The sequence below is a fragment of the Pongo pygmaeus genome, chromosome 14 (assembly GCF_028885625.2).
Source record: "Pongo pygmaeus isolate AG05252 chromosome 14, NHGRI_mPonPyg2-v2.0_pri, whole genome shotgun sequence".
Classification (NCBI taxonomy): Eukaryota; Metazoa; Chordata; class Mammalia; order Primates; family Hominidae; genus Pongo; species Pongo pygmaeus.
This window is the reverse complement of record NC_072387.2, coordinates 113,145,031-113,165,262: the sequence shown is the minus strand read 5'-3', so window position 1 is coordinate 113,165,262 and position 20,232 is coordinate 113,145,031. Positions and strand designations below refer to the sequence as shown.

The following is a 20,232-nucleotide window of genomic DNA, read 5'->3' as shown; positions in this document are numbered from 1 at the left end:
AGGAGCATCTTTTATCCACAGCTGTAAGTGTTTGGAGCCCTGAAGGAAAATTCCAAGGCCTGACTTAGAGACATGGGTCCAAATGAGGACCTAAGAGTCTGCCTGTAAGGCCGGGGAAGGGGGATGAGGGAAATGAAAGCAAGAAGAGCAGGGACAGTGGGCACCTGTGTGAACTGGAGTATTCAAAAGATCTCTCCAGAGAAACAACCAATGGGATCTCTGTTTCTACATCCCAAAGTCTGTAAGCTACACACCTGAGGATCATCCTAGGTGCTTTCCCCTCAACTCCCAAATCAAATGGATTAGGTCCCATTAATATTACCCTCCATATACCTCCAGTCCCACTGCTCTTCTCAAGGTCTATTATGAGTGTGTCAGTCTAGCTCCTTTTTTCTTGACTCCGCTCTTACAATGGCTCCCAACTTATTTCACATTTCTCCTTTTAATTCATCTTTTTCTCTTCCACCAAATTTTTTATGAAATTTTCATATCACTGCCTCAGTTCACAACAGCCAACAATACCATTGTAGCTTCCAGGATAAACACTAAACCCTTTCCATGGCACAGAGAGCCCTCTGTGGTCAGGAACCTCAGCTTCATGCCCTGACATGTGCCACACTGCATCATGCATACATCTATCCCAAACGTACACGTGGTTTTCAATCCAGTGTTCTGATTCACACACTTGTGTCTTTGCTAGACTATTCACACTATTTCCTCACCAGTGTTCTTCCGCGTTCCCCACACAGGTCCACCTGGTGCATTCCTACCAGTTCTGTAAGAGCCAGCATAGGCAGCATCCTGTTTGGAAACTCCACCATCTGGCAGAGCTGATCTTTCCTATTTTTCCTGCTGTTGCTCCTAATGCATGTCTCTCTCAGAGCATTTATCTCATTTTATCACAAGCATTTTATGTGTATCTTACATCTTCGCCACTAAGCACTTCAAACAATCCTTGTCACAAAGTACATGCTCATTAAATACACGCTGATTTAGTAAATCAATCAATACACTAATCAGTGTTGGTATCCCAAAGCATACTCATAATGCCTTTAAACTGATACCTAATAAAATTTTGTTCACTTTGAAATTGATCTTTGTAGGATATAATTCATTTTGAAATTCCTTAGGTACCTTAAATATCTTTCCCTCATTTTCTCCTTCTAGTTTTTAAAGCTGTATCTAGAATACAGTCTCAATATAATTCATTTACTACAAACTTATCTCACTAGAAGATTTGGTATAAAAATATTATTACTATAGTTATTTAGAAACAAACTAAAAGTATTTGAGCAGGCATTATTTGTGTATACTACTCCCCACCCCTGCATAAGAACTTTTAAAATCAACTTTCTAGGTCGGGTACAGTGACTCATGCCTGTAATCCCAGCACTTTGGGATGCCAAGGCTGTCAGATCACCTGAGGTCAGGAGTTTGAGAGCAGCCTGGCCAACATGGTGAAATCCTGTCTCTATTAAAAATACAAAATTAGCTGGGCATGGTGGCACATGCCTGTAATCTCAGCTACCTGGGAGGCTGAGGCAGGAGGATCACTTGAACCTGGGAGGCAGAGGTTGCAATGAGCTGAGATGGCACCATTGCACTCCAGCCTGGGCAAAAAGAGCAAAACTCCATCTCAGAAAAACTAAAACTAAAAAATAATAAAATCAACTTTCTAAATTGTTTATAAAACTTGGTAATAAGTATCAGGTAACAACTTATTTTGGGAAATTTAGCTGCTTATTCCACTGCAACAGGACCACAAACTTTACTGTGAAAAGTGAGAGGATAAATATTTTAGTCTTTGTAGGCCATATCACATATTATCCCTGTTAAATATGCTTGTGTTTATGTGTGTGTGTGTGTGTGTGTGTGTGTGCGCATGCATTCATGCCTGAGCTCTATAACCCTTAAAAGGTGTAAAAATCGACCAGGCGCAGTGGCTCACGCCGGTAATCCCAGCACTGTGGGAGGCCGAGGCAGGGGGGATCACAAGGTCAGGAGTTCGAGACCAGCCTGGTCAACATGGTGAAGCCCCGTGTCTACTATAGAAAATACAAAAAAGGCCAGGCGCGGTGGCTCACGTCTGTAATCCCAGCACTTTGGAAGGCCGAGGCGGGCTGATCACGAGGTCAGGAGATTGAGACCATCCTGGCTAACACGGTGAAACCCCGTCTCTACTAAAAACACAAAAAATTAGCTGGGTGTAGTGGTAGGCGCCTGTAGTCTCAGCTACTAGGGAGGCTGAGGCAAGAGAATGGCGTGAACCTGGGAGGCGGAGCTTGCAGTGAGCCGAGATTGCGCCACTGCACTCCAGCCTGGGCGACAAAGCGAGACTCCGTCTCAAAAAAAAAAAAAAAAAAAAATTAGCTGGGCATGGTGGTGTACGCCTGTAATCCCAGCTACTCCGGAGGCTGAGGCAGGAGAATTGTTTGAACCGGGGAGGCGGAGGTTGCAGTGAGCAGAGATCATGCCACTACACTCCAGCCTGGGCGACAGAGCAAGACTGTCCCCTCCCGTGCTGCAAAAAAAAAAAAAAAAAAAGTGTAAAAATTATTCTTAGCTTGCAGGCTGTTAAAAATTATATATATATATAGACCAGAAAGGATTTTACCCACAAGGCATGTTTTGTTGATCTTTGTTCTATAACAGTTCTTCGTATTCCACTAATTATTTTGTTTTAATCCATTTTTATCAAGTTAATTTTTGGGTGAGTATTAAATAGTCCATTCTTACATGCACATCAAGTAATGTGAATTCAATTATTTGAGTCTCAACAATCATTAATTAATGTACAACTTTCCGTATTTATTCTACTATTAAAAGCTTCTAAAGGTAAAATCAGCAAGCTGAAGGGGAAGATGTAGTCTCAACGAACCCCAGTTTTTAAATGGAAGAGATTTGGGGAAAAGAGGAATTATATATCTGAAGTGGTCAACACACATTTCTTATTTACCATAAAATATCTCTATCTTCCTTCCCAAATGTTCCTTTGTTACCTAAAATTGTACTGAAATTAAAAAACAATGAAAGAAGATCAAGTTTTCTGGAGGAGAGAGAATTCATTTGAGTGTCCTATGACACACTGGGGTGGAGACATGCAGGCGATAGATGAATGTCACAATCTTTAGACAAAAGAGTGCTGTCACTGAAGATATGATCTTGGGAATCATAAGATAGAGGTGGTATTTTAAACCAAGAGAGTAAATGACCCAGAAAAAGGATGTAAGAGGAAAAGGAAAATAATAAGCATGAAGACAATCTTGGAAGAATATGTGAGTGGTCTATTTTTGGCACTGCCATGCAAGATGTCACCCAGAATCCAATAAGACAGTCATGGAGGCAATGACTTGCTCTCCACAATTAGGAAAAGCTCAACTGGCCCATATGTCTCCAGCATACGCTCTAAAAGGCCGATTAGTAAGGGGAACGTGAAAGTAGGAGCAAAATCATCCAACATTTGTTTATCTAAATGTCATCGGCATTTAAGAAAGCTGAATGAAATGACAACTGCTATTCTCTGTGGACACCTATTGCAAAGTTTTAGTTTATCTAGATAGAATGTCACTGGTTAATTATATTGCTTTGTGTCCACTTATAGCTATGCACAGTATGCAAAATAAACATTCATTGAATAAGAGTACTACACCTTGATTTCTACTGGTACTATGAGAACTGGTTCAGCTCTTTGTTTTTTGTTTTTTCTTTTTGTGGCCATATAAAAATACAACTGGTAGTCTTCAAGTAATTTTTATTAAGATTCTCTATACAGTGGTTTCTTTTACACCCAAGTGAATGTTCTTCATAATCACTAGTCGTTAATAACTAATTGTTAACTTTTTGATGTTCTCCAGGGTTAGCTGCTTTTGTCACCTTAGTAGGCACAGTTCAAAAATATAGAATATAAAGTATATTTTAAAGAAACAATTGTTTAATGGAGAATTACCCAAATAGATTTTTTATAATTGCTGAACTCACACCTTCTTTTCCAAAAGTGTATTTTATTCAGGCATGAAAGAATGCTTCAGGTTAAGACTGAATGAAAATGTAAGAGGTGATTCGATTCATGTTCATCTTTGACCGAAGCTGACAATTTCACAATTAAAATTTGAATCTGTCTTTGCTTTCAAGTTTGGTCCTAATACTGCATAATTTTGTAGGCTAGCTTTTTTTTCCCTTTCAAACTACAAAATGGAATGTTGGCATGCAAAGGTCACCTCAGCCAGCCAGTTTTTCACAAAACATAGCGCAGTGACATTTGAATTCAACCTCGTGTCTACTGAGCTGCCCACCAGACTTACTTTGACAGATCTGAGTATGATGGATGCAGATTTCCATCCAAAAGGTTTGGCTAGGCCTCAGCAGTAATATAACCTTTCTTAAAGGTTATTTTTAACCACTTGCTAAAAATTCCTTGAGGAAGAAAAAGTGACATACCCTTTAGTAAAATGAGTACAATAATATACCTACAATTGATACTGCTGCAGTAGAGTTTGGCCAGTTGCCGGAGTGAGAAACTACTCTTTAATAACCAGGGGCTGTCCAGTCCTGGCCCAGCACTTGAATGAGACTATGTGGAAACTAAGCCTAACTCTAATTCTGAAACAAAGAAAAAGGGGGAGGGGGGACAAAAAAAAAACCCTCTAAGGTAGTTCTTGAAAACCCTCTATTATATTGTCAATTAGCTCTGATACTGTTTTTATAAAGTCAAATCAAATATAATGCAATGGATTTATTCATTAGGAATATAATTGACTCAGTGAAGGTTAATCTAACAGTTAAACAATGTTTGGTTCTATTTTCAAAGGATTTTCATATGACTCCATCTCTGAAAAATAAAGCCGAAGTACTGCCATCAGTACATTGACTGGACCAACAAAATTAGCAGCACTCCATTTGAGATAATAACTCAAAATTATTTCCTAAATAAGACTCCATGTACTTTTACAATTTATTACTAAGAAAACAAAAAAAGATTGCACAAATATAATTAATCTTCTGACTCACAGAATTTTGGTAATGCTGATTTCATTCTGACAGCACCAAAGCCAATGCATTGCCATTTTTCATTCACAAGTAAAAAATGTATTATTCCAGGGTTCTCTAGTTATTAAGGTAATAAGAGTAATTAACAGCACCCTGCTGGCTACACATGGCTTGGATTGTGTGTTTCCGGGTTTGGGTAAATAGGTGGCACTGATCAAAACCTTCTTCCTGAATCCCTGTTGCCTCACATTGTGGTAGCTGTGGCTATAGAGAATCCCCAAAGACAACTTTGGAAAAGACATAAGTATCTAGGAAGATTTTGCCCACTCTTTCACAGCAGAATTTGAAACCTAAGTGATGGCTCTATGGCAATGCTCAGAGAGACATAAACGGCTCAAAGTGAAACTGAATATCGTTTTTTCTGAGATTAAGGTAATGCCTTCATCTAATAGTCATTTAAATTTTTCAATATTTCTACTCTAAAAAGTAAATCTATTTCATTCATTTCGTTTTTTAAAAACATTAGGTGTGATTTGTTTGTTATTTTACATAAAAAAGAATATTCCTTCAATCCATTTAGCTAGTGTAAAAAGCTAGAGGACGAAATGCCCATGTTTTGAGATACTCATGACTCAAAAAAAAAAAAAAAAAAAAAAAAACCCTACTACACTCTTTTCCTTAAGCTACTTATGCAAATGTTAAATGTTTTTAAATAAATCTATTTGCGTCCATGAAGATGCTAAGCTTAGGTCCACCTCAGGAAAATTGTTATTGTAAAACACATGATGTGTGAAAACCTAATATTTTGGTTTTTAAATCAGTGCTCCCAGCTTTATTGCTTACACAATGATATCTCAAAGAAAAGTACATAAAGGCAGAAGCCCCTCATTGGAGGTTAAGTTTGTTTCCTGCCTCATTCTTTAGCTGTATGAATGTAGAACATTCAACAATCAGGATGGGGTGGGTGTCTGATATGTTTTCACATATAGAGATGCAGTGTGAGTAAACTTCCCATTTTATGGATTTTTCTAAAAAGCACAGAGCATGACTTCAAATGCATTAAACTCTGTTAACACGACTGTTGGGATGTCCCCACTGGTCCACGAGCATTGAGAGATGTTGCTGAGCTTAGGGCTCTGAGGATTCCCACGTGCGCAGCATTGCCAGAGGGGATAAATACCCCTGGCTCCAAACTGATAAGTTCTGACTGTATAGCTGCTGTGTCTTCCAACTATGAAAATTATTTTAGGTCCAAGAAACCTAGGCACTCAAGAAATGAGTTGGATTAAAACAATGCTTCTAAAAATAACATTTAAGAAATACTATATTTAAAATCTTTAAGGTAAAACTTTGTAGATTTTGATGTAGTATAAAATTGCTTATTTTGTATATTAAAATTTCCCCATTTGGCATTCAACCTTATAGGATTTATGATAGATATGGGTGGATAGATGGGTGGGTGGATAGAATGATTGGATGGTGAATACCTCATATATATAAGGCAGGATATTGTTTGAAGTGAAAATGCCAGGCCCTTCTCAAAGGCGAGACTTGAAATAGCAGGAGAATGATGAAGGCAGAAACGTTTTCTCTTGAGGGAAAATCTTACAACTTTAAGCCTTTGTTAGATAGAAGAGACCCTTCTTGATCACGGACTATTAGCCAATGAAGAGTTCTAGACAAAACTTTCTAAGGGACAGGATGGCACAAAAAATAAAATTCATTGAGAAAAGATGGGAAATTAGTTTGGAGAATGGGGATGGGCCCAAATATTTCAGTCCGTTTTGTAATGCAGCAATCTGAAGAAAATTGAGGTTCGTGATGGGGGATCCTATTTGCATTTTAGGGAGATGTTAGCAGTGATACCAAGAAAATTTAGACAGAAAATGCTGAAACATTATGCAGAGATAACAGTAAAAATAGATAGTAAGGGACAGACCTAAGGGACAGTCCTTAAGTCCAATGGAAGGTCTTGATGGATGATTGAAGGAAAGGGATGGAGGAGGGGAAGGAGTCAACGAGGAGGAGCACAGCCAGAGTGGGAAGCTGGGTGCACAGTGAGATCCTTGCCTGAGTGAATTCAGGAGAAAGGACAAGAAATTTAGCTGGAGGGGAGGCAGTCTGTATAATTTAGAAAGTGCTAATATTGAAGTCGCTGTGAAATATTCAAGCAAAGAAATGTCATATAAATTTTTGGAAATATAGATCTGCCATTTCAGAGAGAGGCCGCTGTTGTATATTTATGAGGCACCCGCAAAGTCAACAGCCTGAAGAATGGGTGAAGAGAAAAAGGGATCATTAATATTTAAAGCATCAGTGAAGGAAGCAGATCCAAAGAAGGGGAGCAAAAAGGATTGTCGGAATCCTATTAGAGGGGTCAGGTTAGGCTGGTGCTCTGGAAGCCCAAGGAAAAGCGGATGTTTAAGAAATGGGAGAGAAAATATTGGATCAAATGTTACAGAAAACAATTATCACCGTAGCCAAAAAAAGTAGCATACACTTTTCCAAATAAAAAGTCCGCATTATCAAATAAGGCAGCATCAACACATTTAGGGAGAAAAGTTTGTGATATGCCAGACAGTGGATGAGAGCAGTTGAAAGAGTGGCTTCTAGCAATTCATTCATTCATTCAGTGATTCCACACATATTTACTGATCACCTACTGCATGCCACATACTGTTAAAGACATTGGAGATATTGCAGTGGATAAAGTCAGCTCCTCTCTTGTATCCTTGAGGGGAGGAATCCTAAATTGAGGCATTTGGAGAGAATTTCATAAGTTTCATCATGAGAAGAAAGAAGGCATTGCCTGAACAGGGAGGTATAGTGAAGAGGAGGCATTTTAGGATGAGGGAAATGACTGCATATAGGGCCTAAAGGAAGAAAAGATAGAAAATAGAGAAGGGATCTCTAAGGAACCTAAGAATAAACAGAAGCCTAGTGACTGAGGGAGTGACAGCTGTTCCCTCCCCACACATGACAAACGTGCGCACAGCTCTGATGATCCTCTACCTGCAGTCACAGAAATTCCCAAATACACAAAGGCACTGGGATCTCAGGGAGGACACTGTAGGTGTCCTGTAAGCCTAACATTGTTGAGTGGGAGAGCAGCCTGGAAAAACACCGGGGGTCTGCGTGATGGGCTGCCACACACCTCAGGAAAGAAAGTATTCTTGCACTCAGGGAGAGCCCACACATCCTGCCTCAGTTGACCCATGTCTTCAGAAGCAGACACCATCACTGGGCCCTGAATCTCACACTGAAGGAAACCACATCCCAGAAAGCATCCACAGCTTAATTTTAAAGCCCTTCATTGGAATTTCAAGCACGGAGTTTAGCATATAGACGACAATGAAATCTTGAACTGATTTGAATGGACTAGAAAACTCTGATTAGCGATAACCACTACACAAGCAGGCGACGATCGAGTTAGCCACATTGTATGTAAACTTCTGTTTTTGGTACCTTATCATAAACAGACATATTTTGCTGCTGTTCTCAGAGCAGTTGCAGTAATTACGCTCCCTCATACGTGGTGCATTGTGTTCAGCAATGGTTGCTAGATTTCTCCTTTCTTGTATAGCTTTGTTTGTGTTCTCTTTTCTGTGTCTTCATCTCAATTTCTCTCCCTCCCAATAGACATCTACCTCTTCTAATAATGTATTTGAAATAGATCCTCCAATATGTGTGTGTCCTTGTAAGATATGTAGTGTTCTGCTTGTTTTTAATTTACATAAGTAATATTGTACAAAAAAATTCCGTGCTGTTTCTTACCTTTTCATCTCAGCACTATGTTTCTAAAATCCATCCATGTTGCTGAATGTACAGTCTGTCACTACAAGGCAAATTAGCTCAGATATAAATGGTAAAGAGGGGAATGATGTCAAGATAACAAAGAATTTACATTGCTTCATAAGCAATTTTCCCAGCTTTCTCTCATTTATGGCCATCAAATAGGTGCTACTGAGCACAAAACATACAAATCCAGCTGAAAGACACAAGCACTGAAGACCACAGTAGTGTTCTCAACATCCATATACCTCACATGCGTCTAGTCTTGGCTTAACCACCTACTCCATGGGTGCGTTGATAGGTGCTTCTCTTCAATCTTTGTGCCTTTTATTCCATCTCCAAATTCAGCAGGCTAAGCACTCATACTCTCTTCTACCATTTTACATTTAATTATTAAGATAAATCCTTATGTGGACCTTAATAGTTTTGTATGCATTCAAAATTTGATGTTTCTTCTCGATAGTAAATACAACACATATAGTTGTACAAACTGGGGGGCAAAATGTGCAATATACATAAAAAGCAAGTGATTTATAATTACAACGTGAATATGGATCTTAATCCAAATTAATATGAAAAATTGGAAAAGTAGACTAAAGAAACAATACAAAAAGAAAAAATAACAATGGCTAAAGAATATAAAAACATGATCAAATTCACTAGCAATAAAAAAGAAGGAAATTAAAACAATAAGAACATTTTTTAACCTTCAGATGGCCTAAAACAATCTGGAAAAGAACCTGATAAAATTACAGTATTAATAGTGGTTACTTCTAATGGGAGGGAAGTCAGAAAAGAGATGTGGGGACCATAATTCTCTTATTGTTACTCTCTACAGTTCTATGCTGTTTCATTTTTTTCACCACGAGTAGATGTTTAGGCCACTGAGTTTTTTAATATACATTTAGTAGAAAAGTCATGGAATAGTATGTATGATCAAGAAAGGTTTCATAACAGGTGTGGCTTGGGCTTAAGGGATAAAAAGGACTTGTTCCCTAGAGCACATTTGGCATTGTCCAGAGGCATTTTCAGGTATACAAGGGAGGGGTGCTCCTGACATCTAGCGGAGAGGAAACCCAGGGATGCTGCTAAACATCCTACGGTGTACAGGACAGCCACCAACACTAGAAAACCATGTGGTCCAAAATATCAACAGCCCCATGGTTGAGAACCCTTATTTCGAAAAAGGAAAGGGATGCCTGCCTCAAAGGAGAATGGCCTGAACAGAGGCAGCAAGGAAAGAATGCTGACAGTGTGAACAGTCGGCAGTGATTACACCAGTGACTCTGGAGAGGAGGGCTCAGGTGCTCTCAGGGGGGCACTCAGCACTCCATTAACACACTCCTAAGAATTTTATACTCTTCAGGGCACAAAGCAGAGGGAAATGAGGAAAACAGCGTTGAAGCTGTTTTGGTTGACTTGCATTACTTCAGACTTATTCCATTTAATTTTATACCCTGTGATTATTTAAAAGGTTTCCATTTTAATCAAGACTATTTTCTGCATTTTAGAAGTCTGTTCTGCATAAAATATCACATGTATACAATGACATTTGAGTGTCCAGTTTGATGCTGTTTTTAAAAATGGGTTACACACAAAAAGATTAGTAAATATCAAGTTCTATCTGATAAGCTGGATTAGTGAGGCCTGGCATGAGGGGGAAAATGATTAAGAGAAAAAAACATTCATTTCCAGTAAAATTCCTGCCATGAAGCGTCAAGATATGCTCTGATAAGGGATTTCCTTGCAGAAGGTGAACCTGGGAATCACTAGATCTCAAAGATTGATCAGGTTGATCATATGTCTTCCTATTTAAACCCAAATAGATATTCCTGTCATTGCAGCTCTCTTGCAGAATAAAATTTTGGTCCAGGAAGCTCTGCTAGGTTAACTGTGAAAAGGAAATGGATGTGACTTCCTTTGTCAAACACTTTTGCAGATGCTGCTGTACATGGATAATTTGATAGTGAAAAAGGTTTGCTCTGACCAAAATCACATTTTTTAATGATTTAGCCTGGGTTTTCAGTATACGGAGGATGGTACACAATCATCTACATTTTACAAAGATACTCCTCGGCTGTACCGTGACTCTCCCAAGATTTCAATTCCCAATTATCTAGTTTACTGGCAATACTGTCCAGAAAGCCTCTTTGATTTAGCAAGGTAAGCCTTGTACTTTGACAAGATGCACCAAGAAATTTCGATGTTGAGCCTAACCTGGCAGATACTCCAAGCAAATGCATCTCAATAGTCCATTGGGACCATTTGAAACATCTTCAGTAACTGGAGAAAGAAGGAAGAGGCATTCATCTCCCTTAGCATGGCAGCTACAAATGTGCAGGTTGTTAGCTCAGTTGAGCAGAGAATTGTGTTAATGAGACCAAGGTCACAGGTCTAATTCCTGGGTGGCCCACTTAATTCTCATCCGGTATGTGGCCAGAGTATCTATGTAGGTAAAACTCCGTGGGCTCAACGTGATCCAATGGGAAATTGCAGATGAAACAATTTGCAGATGAAACAAGGAAGATTACAATCTTTTCAGATGGGTTAAGAATGATGTATACAGGACTCCATTAACTAATTATTTTTTACATAGCATTTCTTGAAAGTTGTTCTAAAAATCTACCTTTAAATGGTTAATCACTTCGTGGAAATAGGATATTTTTGTAAAAATAGACAATCGAATGAAAATTAAATATCCAACATATGTACTGGACTTTTGAATTATTTTCTTTTACTTATCTGCTTTTCTAGTCTTCATAGACATAGCCCAGATTGAAAAGTATTAGAAAGTAGTGCAAGAAATTCCAAATATTACACATATGTCACATTCGTTTATAGTTTTTATTTTTCATGTGTTATTTTTAAGACAGAGTCACACTCTCTCACCCAGGCTGGAGTGCAGTGGCACAATCTTGGCTCACTGCATCCTCTGCCTCGTGAGTTCAAGTGATTCTAGTGCCTCAGACTCCCAAGTAGCTGGGATTACAGGCACATACCACCATGCCTGGCTAATTTTTGTATTTTTAGTAAGACTTTCACCATATTGGCCAGATTGGTTATTGTCTTCTTAATAATGAGATGGTTCGTAGACACATTTAATCCACCATAATCTCCCCAACCAAAATTCCGTAAATAGCATACCTTGATGTAGTCCATGAACTTACATCACCTTGTAACATGTTAGAAATGCAGAGCCTCGGGCTTCACCTGAGACAAATTAATTTAAAGATCTGTATTTTGACAAGATGCCCAGGTGAGCCAGGTACATGAAAGTTTGGGAAGCACTGCTCTAATATCTAGTGAATGCTGCAATCCACGTTACATCTATAGAGTCACCTGTCCTCAGTAACCATTCTTTGATGTACCAGCCACCTGTTTTACAAGGTTGATAACAATACCTGTTATCAGCTGTTGAGTTGTTTCATGAAAAGGTTCAGAGCTTACTGGAATTTCATGTGGTATCATAGTTATCCAGATGTCTAAACCATCAGCAGGAGACAGTAACCAACAAAGGTTTTCCAGTTCAACATATTCCTTTACCTGTGAGTGAAAATCAAAGCCTGCCATTGAATATAAATAGAACATATGATGTATTTGTTGACTAACCAGGTAAAATTTAATGGCTTATTTGTAGTATCATTTTAACGGCTGACAGTCTGTAAATGTGCCGTTTGGATCTGCTACACTGTGGACTGAACATTGGAAAATATTTTGTGAATGTACTCATTAGTTAATAAAAGTAGTTAATATTGAAATACTGTAGTTTTGGTAGTTTCATGCACAAGTAGCCCTTTTCAAAAGTTTAGAACCAGTGATTTCCCATAGGACAGAGACCACTGAATACATCACCTTTTAAATAAACTATTATTCAAAGATATGTTAAAAAATAATGTACCAAATATTTTAACTGTATTAGCCAAGAATGAAACAACTCTTCAGAAGAATAGAGGTTTTATTTCAATGTATCAAAAGCACTGAACAAAGAATTGAGTATTTTTAGCTCAGTACTTTTGTTTCAATATCTAACGAAATAAATGTATATGATTAAAATCTCACTCGTATTTGAGACATACAATTTTCTTTGAAATGCTGACTGTGCAGAACACATTTCTAACCTAAATTATAACTCTCTTGCTCTGTTGTCCAATTTTCAAAAATTACCTGATAGGCTTCGAAGTGTTATGCTGTGTGTGCTATGTCTTTTCAGAGATGGAAAAATACAAAACAAAGGCCATGAAAAGTAACAAGAGTGATTTCTTTGATCTAATAAAAATCAATCAAGCTGATTTTTGTTTTTCTTCTTGGGTGGTTTGTCCATTGCAAACCGTCCTTTTATCACAGGCTGGGAAGACAGCCTACTCCTTGTTTAATCTTCTATGACCAGGTTTAGCCACACCTTCTGTCCAGACCTCTGACTCCTTGTATACTGGGATATTGATAGGCAGGAGCTAATGCTACAAACTTCCAGGGCCTGGATAAGTCCCTAAAGGGTCAACGTGGAAGTGCTTACCAAATACAAGCCAGTGAGTTACCAGGAAAGCAGACTAACAGTTAAACTGGCAGGCTAACAGTTGAGACCAGCCAGACACACCCTGCGCCGCCTTCATCTTTCTTACCACAGGCAACCACCACACTCCACAGTCATTTTCAAAAACATTGTTAGAGCAGGTTTATGCCTCTTCTGATTTGGCAAATGCTCCATATATTTACTGTGATAAAAGAACATTGTCATTAAATCCACAACAGTTGAAGATAGAAAAAAGAACTTTAGAATAAAAATGTATGACCCTTTCTCATCACAAACACAAGAACTCTGACCAATTCTCTTAGGAAAATGAAGGCAAGAGAGGGAAACCCGGACTGAGTTTCTGTGCTGATTCCAGCAAACTGTCAAGCCACGGTGGATGAGAAGTCCTGAAAACAGCCCAGCAGACTCTGACTCCTGACACACAAATGCATTTACACAACTTGAAAGAGGTTAATTTTTGGTCTTGGACCTCTGATAGGATTTGAATTTTCTTAAATCAATGTTTTTCTATACACCCTGTTCTAGACCTCATATCAGAAATTTAGAGGGTGGCCAGGCATGGCAGCTCATGCCTGAAGTCCCAGCACTTTGGGAGGCCAAGGTGGACGGACAGTTTGAGCCCAGAAGTTTGAGACCAGCCTGTACAACATAGTGAGACCCCGTCTCTAAAAAAAGAAAAAAGAAAAAAATTATCTGGGCGTGGTGCCATGCGCTAGTAGTCCCAGCTGCTCAGGAGGCTGAGACGAGACAATTACTTGAGCTCAGGAGGCTGAGGCTGCAGTGAGCCGAGATCACATGACTGACTACACCACTGCAATCCAGCCTGGGTGACAGGTAGATCCCGTCTCAAATAAATAAATAATAATAAAAAAAAGAAACTTAGAGGACAAGTTTACATCTCCCTGAGGTTCATCTTTTTTCAATATACAGACAAAATCCTCTACCAAGTTTAGGCCTTTGGAATTTACCATGACTGTTTACAATTTTAATAGCTACAGGTTGTGTGAAAGTTAGCAACTGAAAAATCACCTTTCAACAGGCTCTCAAAGTGCATTGACAAACTAACTTAATATAATTGCTAAAGATAAACCTATTCCCCTCACTTACTTTTCTCCCCAGACTAAGTGTTAGAACATTCCAAGTCTACCCCAGTGGAAACTCAACTGAAGGTGAAAACAAAAAAGTCAAGATAAAGTTTATAAAAAGATTATTCATAATACCTACTACAGTGAAAATGCTATGTAAATAGTTGTTATACAGTATTGTTTAGGGAATAATGACAAGAAAAACGTTTGTACATGTTCAGTACAGTTGCAACTATCGAAAATTTTTTCCAAATATTTTTGACCTATAGTTAGTTGGTTGAATCCATGGATATGGAGAGCTGATTGTATTGAGAGGGGATACTGTTTGTGGGAATCTTTATAATCCCATGATTCAGAGCTCAGACACTAGAGGCAGATAACACTGGGTTTATGGCTTGGCCTCTACTAAGGATGTGACTTCAAATGCCTCTCCAAATCTCAGTTTCAGCATTTGTAAAATGTGGAATAATCGTATTATTTACCCAGATGATTTTGTGAGGATTAAATGAGATAATGCCTAGAAAATGCTCAATGAACAAAATTTATTGTTATTATTATAAGGCAGTAGGCTAAAGGGATCAGAGAAAAGGAGACAAATAAGATGTTACTTCTACTCTCAAAGAATCAGTAGGCAAATATGTAAACAATTAGCCATAATTGGAATAAAAAAATAAGCTATAATAAAAGAATAAGCAAAGTGTTTTCAGAATACAGATCTGCCTAGGAATATTCACATAAATTTTATTAAAGAGGAAATATTTTAGCTAAGGCTTGAGAATGAGTTAGGTTCCAATAATCAGGGCTGAAAAGTCAAGTCTACTGAAAGTCTAACCTCATAAACTTGCTGGCTACCCAGAGCCCCCAGTGAAGGTCCCTTCCATCACATTCCTACTGAACAGTGCTTTCTAAAACATACTAATCTCTCATTACCCCAATGTCAGGTCTGGGATTTTATTTTACCCTATTTACAAGCTAATAGTCTATTACTGTATCATGAAAATTGGCAGAAGAGATGAAATGTCTAGCCCAGTGACAAAAATTGTATTAATCACAACAGCACAAACAGCATGAGTATCATGTTTGCATTGATTCCCCTCGTCCCTAAGCCCTACAGGGGCAACAGAGATGGCTAAGATGGATATTTGCACACACAGCAGGTTGCATTACTGGAGAGAACAATGAGCTTGGGGAACTGCCATTTTATAGGAACTAATAATCAAACCTGCTCTTTGTCCAAAAAGGAGACTTTATCTCATCTCTTAAAGTTGCTTGCTGCAAACAGAACTCTAAGAAATGGCCTGGGTAAAAAGCAGTTGGAGCTTTGCAATCTTGGCATATGGCAAGACATGTGAGAGTGTGAGAGACTGAGAAGGACAATCTTCCAGCTGTCACTATTTTCTGAGTGCGATTTCAAATCATACTTCCTCATCGGTGTGTGCCCCAACTGTATCAGTCCACAGTAACTTTCTCCTCTGAATCCTATGACTTCACCTCTCAAACTTACTGTAACACTTGACCATAAACCTTGTTGTATTATAATAAAACTGTATGTTTCCTCTTTCCAGCAAAAAAAAAAAAAGTTTATAAAATGCATCTGTTACAGTTTTGACATAAATAAGTACTTCCAAGGACAAATGAGGTGTAATTAATATTGCTGTTTTAGTCTTTAAAATTTTTCCTTGGGAAACAAAAAGTGTTTTAAGACTTCTGATGGATCCTACTCATCACCTTTAGTCAAGAGTGACAGCACAACTTTCACAAATACATTTATTCTTTAGATTTATATCACCAAAGCCTCTGGAGAAATGCACAGACAGAAAGTTCATGCACTGCCTTTCTGACTTTTTCAGTGACATTCCAGAAAGCACCGTGGTAAAACAGAGCCTTGTACACAAATTGGAGCATCAATGTTTAATTTACATCAAAACCATCCATTGTCACTTGGTTTCACCTAATACCATTTGCTAATCTTAGTATTGGATGAGAATATAGTGCTCTAAAAACTGTGGGAAACAATGTGTCTATTTCCTAACAATGTAGAAAATCTAACATTTACTATTATACATATTTAAATACATGTATGTCAAATTGCAGAATCAACACAAAAACCTTCAATCCTACAATTTTTAATCCAATAATTAAAAGATTTTGTACGTAGAAATATGTATGTTTTATACATATAATGGACAAAATCTAGCAAATATTTTTTACCATCCTCTTTGGCATGACTAAAATATTGATCTATAAGGTAGATAGTACAAAGCTTTGTATTTGTTATTAACCAATCTTCTTACTTTAACTGGAAATTTTTAAATCAATCACCTTTGAATTATGATGTAAGCATCAAAGATGATGTGCCACGGAACAGATGTTTATAAAATGAAACTATCTTTTAAACATCAATAAAAAGTAAATTTAAGTTCTTACAATATTTGTGATGCCTCAAAAACATGGAATCATAAAATTTTAGAGCTAGAAGACATATTCGAGTTCAATGTCATCATTTTAAAAATGAGGAATCTGAGAGCTGGAAAGGTTAATTGACTTTCTCATTCTCAAGGTCACAGAAGTTGTTAGTGGCAGAGTGGGAATTAAACATCCCAGACAATCCACATGGCCTTCCTTTCACAAGGGGTTTGGCGTTTTAACTCTGCTGCAATGATAGTCTTACAGATACACACACCTGGTTCCAATTCCGTGCTTCTACTGAGAGGAAAATAAATTGCACATAGGCCCTTTCATTATTCCAGGTCCATACTTCTGACATAACTTGGTGCCCCCATAAACCAGCAGGGCTAAGTCTGCCCCTGTAATGGACTAGAAGTCAGTCTATGAACATTGACATAAAATCGCTCTGAGGAAATATTGAAACATAGAAATCTTCCTGGGCAAGTGTCAAGGAGCTTCTAAGGTCTTCTAGTAGCATAGTGTCTGTGGGAACATCTCAGAAGCTGGGTAAAGTTACAAAGTTATCCAGCAATCCAGTTAATAGGCAAATAATAATAATTAATTAACCAACACTTTTAAGTAAAAAGAAATTCCTCAAAACCTCCCTCAGAACATCTCTGTATCTCTAGTATCTAAAAGAATGCCTGGCATTTGGTAGATTTGTTATTATACATGAAATACACATTGATGTTCATTAGCAGATTAATAAATCCAAGAATTAAAATAGGTCCACACACTAACCTACTGAAACCAGTGTGACTGGAGGCAAAGGCTGGAAGCCTTCTGGGATCTATAGCTTGGTTTATGCCTGGTAACTCAGCTGAGATAAGAAAGCCCAGATCCAGGCACCAGCAGGATTGGAAGGCTTCCTGGGATGTGTATATTGAGGAATCGTCTAAAACGGAGCACCATTAATGAGCTAAACACAACTCAAAACCAGAAGAAAAGAAAAGAACTTTCAGCCAATTGTTACTGACGTATGAAAAAGGAACGGATGCTTGGAGATCTTGACTGGCAGGAAATAAAGACATTATTTTCAATGTTCTGCATTCACATGCGTTTAGAAATAGATGTGTGAAATGTTCTAGATGCTGCACTCACCCTTCTTTCCTGCCACTACTGAATACTACTATAGCTAAGTTGTAATTTGCACAGACCATTAAATTTCTTCTTGCTCTTATGCCATATCCAGATATGGCATAAGAACAAAAAACACAGACGAGTACGAGGTAAGAAGTGAAGCTCTAGACCAGGTCTCCAAGGTTTTCGGCCACGAATCCTTTTGGCAGTCAAACGGACTCATGGTTCATGGACTCATACTTTATGGACTCTTTGCAGAATAATGTTTATAAATATATAAAATATAAATTTAAAATTAAAAATATAAAATATTTAATATAAAGATAATGCAAATAATAAAGACAAATATAATAGTAAATATAAAAATAAAACAGACTACAAAGGAAAACATTATATTGAAACACATATCAATATATTTGAAATATGCATATCAATATATTAATGAGAATCTGCTATAATTTCTCAGTAAGTGAATGATATTTTAATATATCTACCACAACTGTGTCATGATAAAATCCTAAGGCTTTTTGCAGGAGTACCATTTCTTTCATAGTTAAAAAAAAAAAATGCGGGGGGTAATTAAAAAAAAAAAAGAAAAACTTTGTGATATTTACAGGTGATAAAGTCAACAGTTACTGCTGATGCTTCTGTGGTGGGTCCGCACTGATAATTAGAGAAAATGTTCCATTTTGGTAGGAAGTAAATGAAAACAAATGTACACAATTTTTTTCAGGTTCATGGAATCCCTTAATTCTTTCCACACACTCCCCAGGAGGTGTGTCTCCAGGTTAAGAACCACTAATTTGGAGTGAGACCGACCCCGAGTTGGAAATTTAGCTCTGTCACAGGTGATCTGCGATGCTGGATAGGTTGCTTATCTTCCATGAGCTCTTCAGAATGGGGGAGAATTACGTATGACATAGAATTGTTGAAAGGAATGATGTCAGCAGCATGGTTAGCACACTGTCTAGCACATATTAAACTCTCAATGTATTATGCTTTTGATATGCAGTGGGATAATTTTTCCTCCTTGATATTTAGTCTTTCAGGATAATTTGTTTACTTTCAAGTAAGCAAGTAATATTTCTTCTTTATTGCTGAGGATTCAATTCTTCTTCATTTTAGCAACTTAATTCACAAAAACAAAACCATATCAAAGTGCTAATGGGATCAAGGTCACATGTGATTCTATCTGAGCCCTAATACAAACATTTCTTACACTAAAATTTAAAAAAAAACTTCATAAAATAAACAAAATATCAAAGCATGCTGATACACCCAAATGCATACTACTGGGGAGGAGTTGGGCATTGAATTTGAGAGCCTAAGTCCATGAAAGCAATGAGAAAACATAGTGCCTTCAGCAATAGATACCAAATGTGATGTTGCCGTTCATAAGAACTGGATGTTTGCACTTAATTCATCTAAAATTCTTAAGTCTCAGAAAAACTAAACAGAATAAAAATATCTGAGGATATGATTAAAGTTCAGCACAACAAAAGTCAGGTCAGACATACCCACCTCAAAAGCAGGTGAGAGGCTCTCTGATACCTCCAGCAGGGTGCTTAGGTGGTTCATCTGTAACCCCATTTCAAAGCATTAACGAAATTTTCACTCAACCTCGCCCCCTGCCAAAAGAGATGAAATGGGAAAGGAGGCATCATGTTGGTCGGGAGGAAAATCAGAGACTTAGAAAATAAGATTTGCTGCCTTTTTGCCTATTTAGAATATTAGCAAATACCAAATTTCCCAGACTAACTGGTATTTTTCATCAGTATTTTCATTTAGCTATTGGCTTACCCTTCTCTACACGAGTGATTCAGTTCATTTAATCAAGCACATTTTGAAGACGATTATCTGTCATTCATCTTCAACAATTGCTTATTGGTGTCAGCAACAGCATGAGATTCTGGAGGCTACAACCATGAATAAAAACTCATCTCTATTTTAGGAGCTTGTAGTTTAATGTGCATGATATGAAGCATATTCAGGATTCTAAAAATGAGCCCTAGTTTATCAACACCTAAATGTAGCCTTCTGGGACTGAAAGTACATGCTTCTGCTTAAAAAGATAATAATGTTTCTGTGAATGAATGAGTGAATGAATGAACACATGTAGAAAGAGTATTCCCAGAGATGTATGACTTGAATATATTTATGCTAAATAGATGTCTGATAAATGTATACAAAGATCTTTGCTCTGCACCAAAGAAGTGTTCCCAACATCAAAGACTCATCCAAGACCAGAGAAAGGTAATAAATTGATTAGTTGCCAGGAGAACACAAAAACAGTTTGAAAAGGAATGTTTC

General features: G+C 37.7%; 1 long non-coding RNA gene across 1 annotated transcript in view; it reads right to left on the bottom strand.

Annotated features, from left to right (window-relative positions):
• Positions 1-19,524, bottom strand: part of LOC129011545 (uncharacterized) — a 222,308-nt gene extending 202,784 nt beyond the window's left edge. Inside the window, exon 1 of the long non-coding RNA XR_008493353.1 lies at positions 19,444-19,524. This is a non-coding gene — a long non-coding RNA (uncharacterized LOC129011545). The remainder of the gene's footprint in view (positions 1-19,443) is intronic.
• Positions 19,525-20,232: the final 708 nt, after the last annotated feature.